Genomic DNA, 16,382 nt, shown 5'->3' with positions numbered 1-16,382 from the left:
CAAGAAAATAGTTAGTCTAATCTTCTTCCTTCTACTTCAACATAAACAGATAATCAATCTCCCAGGTCAACCCACTATCCATTCTATTTATCCTGTCAACACTGTACTTTCTCTTTTTCTTTGTGTTTTCATATTTAGGAAGCTCCCCTCAATTCCTTCCCTGTCACCTACTACATATAGATTTGTCTGTGGGGCGTCTCTAGTCTCCCGACACTCAAACTTGCATTAATCAGCCCATCTGAAAAAATTACTATATACAGAATAATCATTCCATTAGGGAAAATGCATACCAAGTTACGTTACCCAAGTTCAGAAATCTCACTAGGAAGCTTCTTTGGAGAAAGTTATCTACACTAGAGAGCTGATTCTACTTCTCGCTTTGAACTTCTCTTACCCTGGGATCTCTGTTAAGGTACTAAACCTCTTTGTGCTTTAGCTTCTGTATCTGTAAAAGTGTAATTTTTCTATTTGATTTTATCTCATAATTCAAGAGGTTTTAGGTAGCTAAGTGATTTTTTAAAATACTTGCTGGGATTATATGAAATCACATAGACAAGTGTTTTAATCCATATCCTGCATTGGACAAATGCAAGGTAGTGTTGTTACCATTATAGGGTTAAAAGCTCTGTTCATGTAAATATTATTAAAATAAAATTGTAGCTTTAAAAGAAATGTTTAAGCTCTAATTTACACACACTTATTTAAAGTCATATCTTCAAGTGCTATGTTCCAGTGTAGTCATTAAGAAAGTCCCTTAGAAATTGCTGAAGGATGATTTTCTTTGTCTTAATAGGTTGCAGATATTTGAATAAATGAGTCACTGATAATCTCAAAATGTCATATTAGCTAGGCTGTTGGCCCACAAAAACTTTCACTAAAACACCTCAAAAAGCAAAAGAGATGTTTTAATTTTTATTAATTATTATATTATTATGCATGTAATTTTAGTATACCTAAAAGCTATTGTCATAATTATTGTTGTTGCTTTGTTATTATTTTCTTTGAAGATAGAAGTAAATAGTAAAATGGTCTAAAGTTAAGTAGTGGTAAGGAGAAAAATTTTTAAAGCAAGCTAATTTACAAACTGAATAATTGATGGCATGGCTGTAATAATGAGGCAGAACGATGTGTCAGAAGAGAGATTGAAGAACTCAAGTGTTTTAGAAATAAGGACTGTTTTGCTCTTACCAACCTGAAAGCTGTTAGAGGGGATCTAGAGAAGGTGGTGGCCCATTACCAACAGGCCATCAAACATAGCCCAAGTCAACACGTGGCCATGGCGAACCCTGGGAGACCCTACTAGTCACTGAGAGAGAACATCGTGGTTGAAAAAAGGTACCAATGGTAAAATTCCTATTTTTCACTTTACAAGTTGCTCCGAGACCTCAGCATTGCCCATCAACTTTTTAATTAAAAATCAACTGGAGGCGCCAGCCCCATGGGTTAGCGGTTAAGTGCACGTGCTCTGCTACTGGCGGCCCGGGTTCGGATCCCGGGCGTGCACCGAGGCACCGCTTCTCCGGCCATGCTGAGGCTGCGTCCCACATACAGCAACTAGAAGGATGTGCAGCTGTGACATACAACCATCTACTGGGGCTTGGGGGGAAAAAAATAAAGAAAAATGAACTGGAAGAGATGTGCTCTTAGGATATTAGACAATTTCATCCATTTGGATGGTACTGATTTTCTTTCTCAAGAAGAATAATATACAAAATATTACAAATGATACCCTAACTAATGACTGGTTAGAACATGGGGTAATGAAGCCAAAGCTGGAATAAATTCGCAATGGGAATTAGCAACTTTAGCAATAGCAGTAGATGAGAGACTGTGCAGAGGGCAGAATGAGTCTATCCTCTTTGATGGGAATGATCCTGGGGCTCTGGTCCCATATTAGTAGCTCGGTTGAAAGAGCTACCATTATATACAAAGGGAAACATCATAACCTTTTTTTTCAATCTTTTTCTTGATATAATCTCAAAGACCATGTCGGCACAAGATTCAATCCCTGGACAGTCCTCCCCAACTCTAAATGTAGACCTTTTGGAAATGCACCTTTTAAAAAAGATGAAATCTGATGCTCTGTTCCTAAAACTCAGCACATTGCAGGTGGGGCGATACACTCACCCTTGGGAGGCCATGTTAGAACCGCGGGCGTGTGAAGAGGCTCTGCAGACTTACCGGGAAGCTGCGGTCCTTCAGCCTTCTCACAGGGAACTCCGCCTGGCACTGGTGAGGAGAAGACCACCAAAAAACAAAAAAAAAGAAAAAGGGAACTGGGAAAATGAGTATGGCGTGTGACATACGGAACTCTCAAAATGGAACCAGAATATCTGTGCTAGATCCATTTTATAAATATCAATGTGCCACTCGCGTTAGATCCACTCACCAAAATCACAAAAAATGCTTTTTATCTCATAGAAACTCTCTTTTAAAAAGCTCTTCCTTCTCATTGGAAATACAATCAATGAAACTTTTCTTACAAACACACCGTCGTGTGAAGAACTTAAAAAATTATTTAGCACTGTGGTTCTAGGTCACGATTTGATATACTTAGTCAACTTTTTCTTTAAAAGTACAAGCCATTTCTGCAGGTTTCTTTTGGTCATTCTTGCTAGTCACACACACACACACACACACACGCACACACGAAACAGTAAACTGTGGTACATACAGCCCTAGCTGTGTCACTAAATAGATGCTGAACGTTTTTGTCAGGAGAACAAATATAATGTAATAAATATATAATAGTATATATATAATATATTATAATAATTAATATGTGTATTATTATAATGTAATATAGTGCTTCTAAGGCATTTTCCCAATGCCTCTATTCAGGGATGCTTTATTCGATAAGCTAATAACAAAGTGTCTTCTCAGCCAAGACCAGTGTGGCTTTGCAGGCTCAGGTTTTGGCCGTGATGGGTCAGACAAAAGAGGCTGAAAAGATGACCAACCACGTTGTGTGAGAGGCGACTGGCTGCCCTGAGTGCTACCGCCTGGTGTCAGCCGTCTACAGCGAGCAGGAGCTCCACAACAAGAAAGCCACTCTTAAGAGTTGTGTTTAGACTCAAAAGTAGAAAAAGAAATGACATAAATAATTCATAAATTTGCACAGTGAAAAGACTGAGCAATCTTGAATATTGTCACTTGGCGTATTATTCTCTCCTGTGGAAGCTTTTCACGGATAAACTATCAATCTTAGATCTCCCTTTGAAATAGGATGATTTTGTTAGCTGACCTCTGAGCTAAAGATTTTACGTGATATTACCTCATCTTGTCCTCAGTAATCTCTATAATAAATAAAGACTAACAGTTGTGCACAATGTTGCTTGCCATCCTCGTGCTGATACATTTTATCTTGATAATAATCCTTCAAAGCAGGTGAACCACCTTCTGTAGAAGCTGTTATTATTTATCTCTATTTTAAAAGCCACACAGCCAGTAAATTCATAAATAAACACAACAAATATTTTTGAATGTCTATTATGTGCTAGACACTCTGTGGGTACCAGGAATTGAATAATGAGAAGAACAAAGACACTGCCTTTGTCCTCATGAAGCTCACAGTCCAGAGTAAGAGGTAGATATCAAACAAGTAATCACAAAACCAATGTAGAATTATAGCTATGCTCTCCGATGTCAAAGAGTGGCATGGTCCCTAAAGAGCATATAATCAGGGGACCTGAGTGGTCTGGGAGGTCAGGTTTTCCCATGGAGTGATGTGAAGGTGAGGAGGGGGTGATGAATACAAGTTTCAGGGACAAGAGGGCAGCAAAACAGCACGTGCAAATGCTCTGGGGCAACAGCGAGTGGGCTGTCTGAGGCTTGGGCATGAGGGATCAGGGCACGGTGTGAGATGTGGCTGCAGAGATTACTGGGGACTAAACTCCAGAGGGTTTGGGACCAGGGCAAGGGTTTTGTTCCTTATCCAGGGATAATCTTTGGGGTTTTAAGCAGAAGAGCAACATGATCAAATTTGTGCTTTGAAGGGATCTCTGGCTGCAGGAGGTGGGGCAGTGGGTGCTGGGGCAGAGTGGGCATCAGGGACCTAAGAGGAGGCTGTTGGAGTGGTCCAGGTGGACACGTGGTCAGGGCAAGACATCCAACCCCACATCTTGTTTTCTTTCAACTGTATCTCACGACCTCCCTGTAAAGTGATTCAGGGACATTTTATTGTCACCAATCTGTAAATGGGAAACATGGAGAATAGGGAAATTTTTTTGTCAGGGCCACATTATTTCTCGATAAGAAAGTCAGGAAAAATGAAGAATTTGAATGTTTTGATTCTCACCCGACTGTGCTATCTGACATACCATGCCAGCTAATACATAAGAATAAGAAATACACATTTTATCATGTTAGGTTTTACTCTAATCCACTTTCATTCTGTCTTAGTTTCCAATCTCTGCAGACACTTAATGCTATAGATGAGGCTCTTTGGCTGAAATCAAAGCATCCTAACATCATATCCGAGCTTTTGTTCACAGAAAGAAACTAACAAGAAGAGCAAAAACTTCTTGACAAAGCTTTCGAGGTAGAAACATTTAATCGAGTCAAGGCATTATGTTTATGAACTAAAGTCAGTACTCCAATCTTTAAGTATGTGCAATAAAATCTGACGTCATTGACATGTTTGTCTAATGAATCTTTTGGTTAATTGACACGATGGTTTAAATTTATTTTTATAATTGACCCTTCAGTTTTTGATTATTTAAGCTCCCACAATACGTCAGGGTTATCATTTTCAGTTTTCTCTTTCCGTTTGCCTACCGAAAGCCTCTCTTCCAGCGTGACTAGCGCCTAAATACTCCCTGGGCATTTCTCTACCTCTGCGCCTGCCCACATCCTTGGAATAGCCCGCTACACCCTAATTCGAGCCCACTCATCCACGAAGATGCGCCCAGTTTCTGCCTCTCTTGAAGCTTTCCCCGACCCGTGTAGACACTCTTACCTTGCTTCCTCTGAACTCCTCCAATACTTACCGTCTGTACCAGTCATTGGAAAGGCACGATCTGTTGAATCGTGGTGTTAGGTCTCTCTGTAAGTATATTTTATGTCCCCTACTGGATTGGAAGTTCTTTGAGGAGAAAGACTGCTTCTTTCTACATTTACAACACTGTGTCTTGCATCCAGTAGGTGTTTATTATCTACAGCATTAAAATAAAAGGTATACACAATTTGCTCATTGATAAACATTTACAAACAGAAACACCATATGTTTTTCTTTTATCTAGCAAAGCCAGAGGCTGGAATCTGTGATATCTTAAGGTCACATCAATTATATTTTGGACCAAATTCCAAGTGACATAATTTTGTCTCAAAATGAACAAATGACTTTTAAAATATTAAAAGCAAGTGCAAACACATTTGGAGAAATTAAATTGATGTTGAATCCTCAACAGTGATAACAATGTCAAATTTGAGATGGAAATTATCTGGATGTTCTCTTATCTGGTAAACATTTTCAACACCAGGCTTCTTAAGTTATTATTACTCACATTTTCATTGTAAATCTATAAATATATATACTACATGTATACATATATATGTAGATATGTTACTAAAATTATAAAGACATTGTTTCGAAAATAAAGGCATTTGCTAATTGACCAACGGATCAAATGACCGTTATATGGAGGAAAAATATATAGAGTAGAATACTGAGCTAATAATAACAGCTAAAATGTGTTGGGTGCTTACTCTACGACATACACTTTTCTAAGAACTTTGTATGTATTGACTAATTAAATCTTGGCAACAACCCTATAAGATAGGTACTATTATTATCCCCATCTTACAAATAGACTAAGACACAAAAAAGATTAAATAACTCACTCAAGGTCACACAGCTAATAGGTGACAGAGACAGGATTGGAACTCAGGATTTTAACCACTATACCATATTCCTTTTCTGCTTAAATATTAATTGATCTCAAAACATATACCCTGTAAGTTTATTTTAACAGTTTCTCTTAAGATCATATTTCTTCACTATTTGCTTCTTTTAATGAAACTAACATGATGAAGGGGTGGATCAGATTTTGGCATTTCTATAACGTTTCTTTTCTGTTTGTAAATGTCTTATCAATGAGCAAACTGCATATACATTTTATTTCAATGATATAGATATTAAACACCTACAGGATGCAAAACACACTGTTGCAAACATTAAGACATACGTATCAGTTTTAATATATACAAATAAGTCTTCATAATTGAGGGCAACATTGCTAACTTTTGGCTTTATTATTTTGAATTAATATGTCTATGATTGCTCTATTGAAATTGAAAAATCACAGTGAGTATCCTCTTGCTGCAAAACAAACAAATTTTTTAAATTCCTAAAAGATGTGGTACTTAATGGGATACTTGTTTTTCAGACAAAAAAAAGTTGGGACGGGTGGGATAATGCTCTTCAAATACTTGAAGACATTTGCTGTGGCAGGAGAAATTCATTTTGTGTTGCTCTAGATAGATGAGTATCAAATTAAAACTGAATATTAGAAACTAGAGGCATAAAAATTTCAGCTTCAAATAAAGAGACTTTCTAGTCTTTCTAGACTTTCTTCCACTAGTGATCTTGTCTTTTTTAAAAATCATTGAGCACCTTGTCATGGAGATATTTAAGCATAGGCGGGGTGACCAGATTAGTGCTGTAATAAAAGATGTTACTGAATTGGGTCTTGAGATGGGTTAGGCAATTATCTTAGGATTGTATGATAACAAAAAGATTTCTAGGGCAAAATTTTCATAATGTTGGATTTGGCAATAATTTCTTGGATATGACACCAAAGGACCGGTAACAAAAGAGAAAAATAGACATATTGGACTTCATGAAAGTTAAAAACTTTTGTGCATCAAAAGACACTATCAACAGAGTAAAAAAGAGACACTCAGAATGGGAGAAAATATTCGCAAATCATATAACTGATAAAGGATTAATATCCAGAATATATAATGAACTCCTAAAACTCAACCACAAAAGAAACAAATAACCCAATTTAAAAATGGGCAAAGGACTTGAATAGACATTTCTCTGAAGAAGATGTACAAATGGCCAATAAGCACATGAAAACTTGTTCAACATCACTGATCATTAGGGAAGTGCAAATCAAAACTACAAGGAGATATCACCTCACACCCATTAGGATGGCTACTATCAAAAAAAACCCCAGAAAATCACACGTGTTGCTGAGGATGTGGAGAAATTGGAACCTTTGTGCACTGTTGGTAGGAATATAAAATTGTGTAGCTACTATGGAAAACAGTATGGCAGTTCCTCAAAAAATTGAAAATAAAATTACCATGTGACCAAGCAATCCCATTTCTGGGTATATACCCAAAAGAATTAAAAGCAGTGTCTCAAAGAGATATTTGTATAACCATGTTCATATCAGCATTATTCATAATAGCTAAAAAGTAGAAGCAATCCAAGTGTCTATCAACAGATGAATGAATAAGCATAAGTGGTATATTTATACAATATAAGTATAAATGGTATATTATATTATAAATATAAGTGGTATATTTATAAATATACAATGGAATATCATTCAGCCTTAAAAGGGAAGGAAATTCTGTCACATGCTACAACATGTATGAACCTTGAGGACATTATGGTAAATGAAATAAGCCAGCCACAAAAAGACAAATACTGTGTGGTTCCACTTATAGGAGGTATCTAGAGTAGTCAAATGCGTAGATACAGAAAGTAAAATGGTGTTTGCAAGGGGATGGAAAGAGGAGAAAATGGGAGTTATTGTTTAACGGGTACAGAGTTTCAGTTTTGCAAGATGAAAAGAATTCTGGAGATGGATGAATTGATGGCTGCACAACAAAATAAAAGTACTTAATACCACTGAACTCTACACTTAAAAGTGATTAAGATGGTAACTTTCATTATGTGTATTTTACCACAATAAAAAAAAATTGGGAGAAAAAAAGATTTTTTACCAACTCCATTAAAAGCAGTTTTTAGAACAGCTGAAAAGCACAGTTTTCTTGCAGGTCCAGGCCAGCAGGAAATGATGCACTATAATAAAAATCACCTGGATTCCCTGCGGGCGTCTTCGGTCTCTTCAAGTCCACAGGATTATCTCTGCAGGGAAATGACACGTTCCAGGTTCCTTCACTTTAGGATCAACAACTTGTGCTGTGCACGGTGTTTTGCAAAATAATAGTGACTGGTTTTATATTATTTAAATAATAGAAAATAATAGTGATCATTATTGTATTAACCATTTAAACGTTTGAATGTGGTTTCCACAACCCTGCAGTGTTAAAGGTGGGTTCTCGTTTCCTAACCTTTTTTTATCTATTTAGGGCTATAAAGCAGCCATGGAACTGAATCCAGATCGAGCACGGGCTTGCACGAACATGGTGGACTCCAACCATCAGGACAGAAGAAATAATCCACGTCCATGTGGACTGGGTTTTCCCTTTCTGTTTTCTCTTTCTGTCTTTCTTCTCTCTTAAATGGTTAAAAACCTATATCTTCATTGAATTTTTTGAAGACCAAAAACGTGAATGTTTAAAAGTGAAATTAGCAGTTTGTGCTCTGCCTTATGTATCTGGGTATTGAGTATCATGAATCCCTTGTTTTTCTGAAAAAAAAAAAAAGTGTATGAATGAGGCACCATGATTTTACTGATCACAAATATGGATCAGGAAGTATTACACACAATTACAAACTAATTTATGTGAACTGAAGTCCTGTTGGAATTTAGTTGGCTTATTTTTCTCACAGTTTTACTCAAATGTCAAGACTAAAGAGTTACTATAAATACTATTTTCCTATTTCTTATATCTATCTTTTTTCTTCCTGACCTTTACTGGTAAATAATCTTGCTTTTTCTTCCTTTTTTTCAAGATAAAAACTACTATTAATGAATCTTCCAGCCAAGAAGGGCTGAAAATTATTTTGAATCTATCTAATAAAAGCAAAGATTCACCATCTTTTGTCCATTTTTCTCCACTCTGACTCAAGACTCAATACTTGTCCACTCCTAGCCCTTCGCCCGTACTTCCCTCCCAGCACTCACCCCACCCCCACCCTTCGCCATTGAATGGCAGGAGACTTCTGTTCAGGGCTTCCTCAGCTGTGAGATCTGCACCCATCCACCCGACCCCTCACCAGCATGCCTTTCCATGGAGAAAAACAGAATAAGGGAGAGTTGGCGCTATCTCTGATTTAGCCTCTTGCTTATACTGTCGCAGTAAATGCTTACAGGATTGACTGTCTCTTTCATTTTGGCTCGTCTTCTTAGTCAGCTGCTCCAATACCTCACAGCTCAGCTCTCTCCAGCTCAGCTGAGCTCTTGAGAATTAAACAAAACAGACAGGGCCAGAAGATTCTAGGAAGATGGTGGAGTGGGAAACACCAGGAATCAGTCTCCCAACTAGACAACAATTGCAGTGCCAGAACCTGCCTTGTGTGACAATGCTGGTGCCTCTGGAAAAGAAAACAGTGCTGGAGACCCTGCTTTCATGTCAGCAAGGGCACCCCCAAGGAAACTTTCCTCTCCCTCCGAATTCAGGGTGGCATATTTTGGGACACACACTGATAACTCTGGTGCTGAGAGATTTGTATTTCTGTGGCAGAAGACATAAAGGAAACTAGAAAGAGGGAAGGAGGAGAAAACCTAATATTTTATCCATTTATACTTGGTTTTACTTCAGGTTTCATTTATACCCTTCTCTATACTTGCAACCCGGGGGGTCTCATTCCATTTCTCAGTCTTGAATGTCCAAAAATACAAAAGCTTGGATGCTATGGAGGCAGAGCACTTATTCTTGAAGGAGTGAGATATTTCAAAGGGGGCAAATCCTCCATGGTAAGCCAGTTGGAGAATGCTACCAAAAGAAGGCTCATTTGATTCTCGAGAAACACGCAATATTTGGGACATACATATAGAAAAAAAAACAATCATTCTTTATCTGAAATTCAAATTTAATGGGGTATCCTGCTTTTCATTTGTTTGTTGTAAATCTGGCCATCTTCCTTTAGCTGGGAGCACTCATCCACATGTTTGTTTGTTTGTTTTGTGAGGAAGATCGGCCCTGAGCTAACATCTGTGCCAATCCTCCCTTTTTTGCTGAGGAAGACTGGCCCTGAGCTAACATCCATGCCCATCTTCCTCCACTTTGTGTGGGACACCACCACAGCATGGCCTGACAAGTGGTGCGTCGGTGCACACCCGGGATCCAAACCCGGGCCGTCAGCAGCAGAGCGCGCGCACTCAGCCGCTAAGCCACGGGGCCGGCCCCACGTTTGTCGTTTTTGTCCCATGCCATGGAATGATTGGATGGAGAATAGTCAAGTCAGCATGCGTTACATTCCTACTGGGAACCTGGCTCTAGGATGATATGAAAGAAGTAAGTTACAACACCCCATCTTTGAAGACTTGCACAGGGCCTTCTGCATGGTGAGCATTCCAGAAATCTTCGTAGATGCTTGAGGGAGTGAACGATACCGTGGGACTTTTGTAAGATTGCTACGTCAGGGTGTGTGGGAATCACAGTGATGTCAGATGGTCTTTAGGGAGCTGGATGCTGCTGGTAATAAAGTTTTTATTGGAAAAAACAGTATTCTGCAGAGAGATAAGAATTCCATTTTGAGAGAAATAAATCTGATTGAACTAAAACACCATAACAGTTTGACCTATGTCCCACTGCAATTTAATGGATTAGAGGCTGCAGTTGCTGGCCCGTTCTTCTCTTTTCTTTTCCTATTTGGGTGAAATTTGCCACTTCTTCCTTGACGGTGTCCTAATGGAAAGGTTTGAAATTAAAGAGGAAAGAGCTGATCTGAATATTTATCAGGCATGAGGTCTGCATCAGATTTTCAGCAGAGGCCGTCAGCTGAATTGGGTTTCAGGCCCAGCAAGCTTGGTACCATACTGCTATTCACCAGTCTTTTTGAAAATACTTCAAGTCCAGTGAATTCAACTCAGTTCATGGAGAGCTCAGCACGGTAGGAGATGCTGGGTAGACAGAGACTCACTAGAGTCTGCCCTTGAGAAGCCTGTGGAGGGCTGATTGCACACACTCCTGCCTCCTCCGGGACATCGCTCCAGTGGTTCCCTCCTCACTCCTGACATCAACACCATCATTTTTTGCTCTGTCTCAGATTGCACCATCAGTATACAAGCATGCTGCTAATTCTCCCATCCTAAAATTAAAACAAAACAAAACTTCCTTTGGACCCCACTTCTTCTGCCAGCTACTGTAGTATTTCTTTTTACCAAAACTCCTAAAAAGATTTTTCTAAACTCATTTTCCCCAATTCCTCATCTCCCATTCTCTCTTAAACCCACTCTAATCAGACTTTCCATCCACCCACCCCCAGTTCCCTGATACTATTCTCGTTAAGTTCACCAATAACGCCATGCTGCTAAATTCAATGTCCAATCTTGGTCCTTAGTGTAACAGATTTAACAGCAGTATTTAAAACGGTTCATTACTCCCCCTCCTTGAAGTTCTTTCTTAACTTCCAAGACCACAGGCTTTCTTGGCTTTCTTCTCATTCCTCTGGTTTGGGCTGCAATAATGCTATACAACAAACAATCCCAAAATCTCAACGACTCACAAAAACCACCATTTCACTTCTCACTCACGGATCTGAAGGTGGCTGTGGCTGACAGGCTGGACTCCAGGCTTCTGGGGCTGCTCCTAGGCCTTTTTTAACGCTTCTTTGTGTGTGTGTGTGTGTGAGGAAGATCAGCCCTGAGCTAACATCCATGTCAATCCTCCTCTTTTTGCTGAGGAGGACCGGCCCTGAGCTAACATCTATTGCCAATCCTCCTCCTTTTTTTTCTCTTTTTCTCCCCAAAGCCCCAGAGATAGCTGTATGTCATAGTTGCACATCCTTCTAGTTGCTGTATGTGGGACGCCGCCTCAGCATGGCCCAACAAGCGGTGCGTTGGTGCACGCCCGGGATCAGAACCCAGGCTGCCAGTAGTGGAGCACACGCACTTAACCGCTAAGCCATGGGGCCGGCTCTAAGCCTTCTTTTATTCAGTGTCATCTTTTTGAAATTCATCCATGTTGTTGCATGTCTGAGTAATTCTGAATAGAAAATACAGAGAGGGTGGCCTGTGAGTAGAGTAGAGAAGATGAAGAAAAGCACAAAGTAAAGAGGTAAATAAAAGCCATGACAGTTCCTCAAAACATTAGACATTAAATTACCATATGATCCAGCAATTCCACTCCTGGGTGTATACCCAAAAGGATTGAAAGCAGGGACTGAAACAGACACTTGTACACCAATGTTCATAGCAGCATTATTCATAATACCCAGTAGGCAGAAACAATCCAAATGTCCACCAATAGATGAATGGGTAAATAAAACGTGATATATACATACAACGGAATATTATTCAGCCATAAAATAGGATGAATTCTCATCCATGCTACTATATGGAAGAACCTTGAAAAGTTATGCTAAGAGAAATAAGCCAGAAACAAAAGGATAAATACTATATGATTCCACTTACATGAGGTACCTAGAACAAGCAAATTCACAGAGACAGAGAGTAGAATGGTGGTTACTAGTGGCTGAGGGAGGACAAATGAGGAGTTAGTGTTTAACAGATACAGAGTTTCAGTTAGGGAACATGAAAAATTCTGGAGATAGACAGTGGTGACGGTAGCACAACATTGTAAGTGTACTTAACGCCGTTGAATTGTACACTTAAAAATGGTCAGAATGATAAGTTTTATGTCATGTATATTTTACCACAACAAAAACAGTTTTTATAAAAACAGTTGTTCCAAGTTTCTCTCTAATAATTTCTGCCTCAATACAGTCTTTCATTTAATAGGCCAGGTAAGGTGGGTAATTTTTTTTTAAGTAAAAGAAGAGAGGCAGCCACCATTTATTGATGCCCACTGTGTACACGTTGGCTCTTTTATCTTCAGATCCTTCCTTCCTCGACATTTGGAGATAGAAGTCAACAAATGTGCACCAAGAACAGCGAGGGCTCTGTGAAAGGACCCCGAGCTTGCAGACGAAACACCACCGGCTCCGTGAAGCAGAGCAGGTCACTTCTGACCATGGCTCCGTCCGGTCTTCACCGAATGGCCGACACAGGAGAGGGAGCGCTGCGCGGTGGGTCCCGGGCACCAGCAGGGAGTAACCGGTGGTCGGGGATGGCAGAGGAAAATGTGGGGGCACTGAGGAGGAGGAGGGCACGACAGGAGGCCGGTGGAACTGGTGGGATCCGGATCCTGACGAGGTCTTAGGGCCTCAGGGGTGGGCACCAGGAGCCACTGACAATGTCCAGAAAGGGACAGCACTGTAAAGCCACAGAAGCCTGCCGCCGGGAGGAGGGGGAGGCTCCTGGTTGGGGAAAAGCAGGAGAAAGAAGGATCGAGATGCTGTCTATGGGGAAGTCGAGTCTGAAATGAACTTGTGTCAGGACAAAACATTTCAGGCTAACTTCTCAGCACACAAAAAGTCTCATCTGTACACTCCAACTTCTGCCTGGGGAGGGATACCAAGTGGGAATTTTTACATTAAGGCTGTGATTACAGAAAAATTCTTTAGAGCAGACAATTATGTCGACATATTTTTCTAGTTTATGTTTTAAATTGTCCAAATGTTCCTAGAGGCCTGGTGACAGACACAACTTTTATAAATATAAAAAAGTCAAACGATCTGTACACAACTGCCAGCCTGCTGAAGACTCTCACCCCCTCCCAGATTTAACTGGTTTGATTTTTAAAGATGGTTGTGTTTTGAAATTCTAAACTTGCAGCTAATCGATCTAAGGAAAAACAAGAGTTTACTCGAATAACATGGCAAAGGAGCCTTTCCCCCACCCCTTGTTTCTTCAGCACTAGAGTCTGGGAGACCTGCTCAGTCACCAAGATGTGGAGGAAAACAACATGGTGAGGGGCAGGCAGACGGGGGCGGTGCAGGGTAACGGAGGGAGCACCGGGTCTGCAGAGAGGCCCAGCTACAGACCCCGGTCTTGTCCCTTCTGAGTGGCATGCCCTTAGCTGAATTACTCAATCTCCGTCCCTGAGAGGCAGCATGGTGGGGCAGCCAGACTGCCCCGGGTTCAAATCCTCCTCTGCCACCTCCTTGCTAGTGACTTCTGGCAGAGGGACGATGGTAACACAGTACCTACCTCATGGCATTGTTATGAGGATTAAATGAGTTAGCTCACATGAAGTACCTAAGAGAGTACCAGGCATGTAGAAAACACTGTATAAATGCTTGCTATTTTACTATCAGTTAAAAAAACATATACTCTCTCATAGGCTGCTTGTGACAATTCGCTGAGATGGGGAGGAAGGCAATATTCATGGGTTCAAATCCTAAAATCCTAGCTCTACCACTAATCAGCTGTATATCCTAAGACAAATTCCTTTATGTTTCCATACTTCAATTTTGAGGTTGGAAGAGACATGCACTTACATAACTTAGCAAACTTAGCATAGGATCTTGCACATAGTGAGTGGACTGTAGTTATGGGCTGCTATCCTGCCATACCAGCAACAAATGTTACTTCCTGCTGTCCTGATCATTCTCATTACTGACTTTTATTCCTAAGAGGAAAAGACCCTCTGGTCCAGTGGGGTCAATGCAGGGTGGTCTCCAGGTAAGGGTTCTTATGGGCTGAATTGTATCCCCCAAAATTCATGTGTTGAAGTCCCAACCCCCACTACCTCAGATGGTAACCATATTTGGAGATAAGTTCTTCAAAGAAGTAATTAAGTTAAAATGAGGCTGTTAGGGTGGGCTCTCATCCAATATAACTGGTGCTTTTATAAAAAGAATAGATTTGGACACACAGAGAGACACCAGAGGAGTGCACAGTGGAAAGAACATGTGAGGACACAGTGAGAAGGCGGCCGTCTACAAGCCAAGGAGAGAGGCCTCAGAAGAAAACCTGCTGACACCTTGATCTCAGACTTATAGCCTCCAAAACTGTGAGAAAATAAATTTCTGTTGTTTAAGCCAATCAGTCTGTGGTGTTTTCTTGTGGCAGCCCTAGGAAACTAATACAAAGGTAGAAAATCTATTCCGCGTATTTCTAAGAAAATGATACTCCATTTACCAAAGTCCAAAGTGGGTGTCGATTTATTCAGCAATCATTTGTTGACCTCTTGATATGGGTGAGGCCCTGTTCTAGTGCTGGAGGTGCTACAGTGAAGCACTGTGTCCTCAGGAGCTCACAGTCCAGCGGGTGACCCTGATGGTAATGGAGGAATTGGCCACACTAGCTGTGCCACCCTGAACATGTGGCCTCCAAGGTTGTCATGGCAGGAGAAGAGGAAGGTGGAGGAGGCTCAAAGGCCTCACATCAATTCCACTCCCGGTCAACTGTCACATGGCCCCAACCTAACTTCAGGAAAGGCTGGAAAACATGGGAAGTGTGTGGAAATTTGGAGAGTAACTGCCTCAGGTAGATACCTTTATTATCTCTGCATTCTGTTAGAGAGGTTAAGTGTATTCCCCAAGGCCACACAACTAATAAGCAGTGGAGCCAGGAATCTAATCCAACTGTCTGAATCTAAAACCCACATCTTAGCCACCACACTGTACTGTCAGATCATGAAGAGCTTTTTATTATAAGAATATTGATATTATCCTACAGACGATGGGGGCTACTACAGAGTTTTAAGCAGAAGAATGGCATGATCAGATTTTCCTTTTGGGTAGATCACGTGGGCTGTGGTTTGGATGATGGCTTTGAGAGAGCAAGGCTGGAAGCAAAAAGGCCACTTGCAAAAATAGCAAGAAGCTTTTGCAATTGTTCAGATGAGAGACGTTGAGGGCCTCAAGTATGGCAACGATAGAAGGAATCGAGAGGAGGGACGTACTGGAGAAGTTTGGGGGACATGGATATAATTAGCCAGACTTATTGATTTAGTATGGGGGTGAGGAACAGGAACTATTCAAGAAAGACACCTTTGCATTTGAATCATGGCCTGGAAAGATGGTGTTACCAGTGAAAGCAAAATACAGAAGGAGGAGTAGATTTGCTGGAGAAAATGGTGATTTACATTTTGGAAATGCTGAGTCTGAGGAACTTGGGAGACAAGTGGCAATGCATATTCAACTGCTTATGGAACAATTGCAAAGCTTAGGGAAGAAGTTGGAGTTAGGGAGTCATGAATATGTAGGTGGTAGTTGAACAAGAGAGGGAGAGTTGGAATCCTGTGGAAAACAATCATCAAAAGACCAAGTTCACAAGTGATGATAGAATCAAAAGCAGGGTTCAGTATAAAGAACACCAGCTGGGTTTTACCATTCAAAGTCATTGAGGACCTTAGTGGAAAGAGCTTCTGTGGAGTGGGAAAGGTGAGGCAGAAGTCAGCCACATTCCAGAATGAAAATGAATGTAAAATGCTACCACTTTTAATCC

The 16,382-nt window shown here is 40.4% G+C and overlaps 1 pseudogene; it reads left to right on the top strand.

Annotated features, from left to right (window-relative positions):
• The window catches only part of LOC131415557 (protein O-mannosyl-transferase TMTC1-like), a 194,392-nt pseudogene extending 181,144 nt beyond the window's left edge, over positions 1-13,248 (top strand).
• Positions 13,249-16,382: the final 3,134 nt, after the last annotated feature.

This window comes from Diceros bicornis, chromosome 17, assembly GCF_020826845.1.
Source record: "Diceros bicornis minor isolate mBicDic1 chromosome 17, mDicBic1.mat.cur, whole genome shotgun sequence".
NCBI classification, from domain to species: Eukaryota; Metazoa; Chordata; class Mammalia; order Perissodactyla; family Rhinocerotidae; genus Diceros; species Diceros bicornis.
Note: the sequence above shows the minus strand (reverse complement) of the source record. Positions and strands in the feature narration are given on the sequence as shown.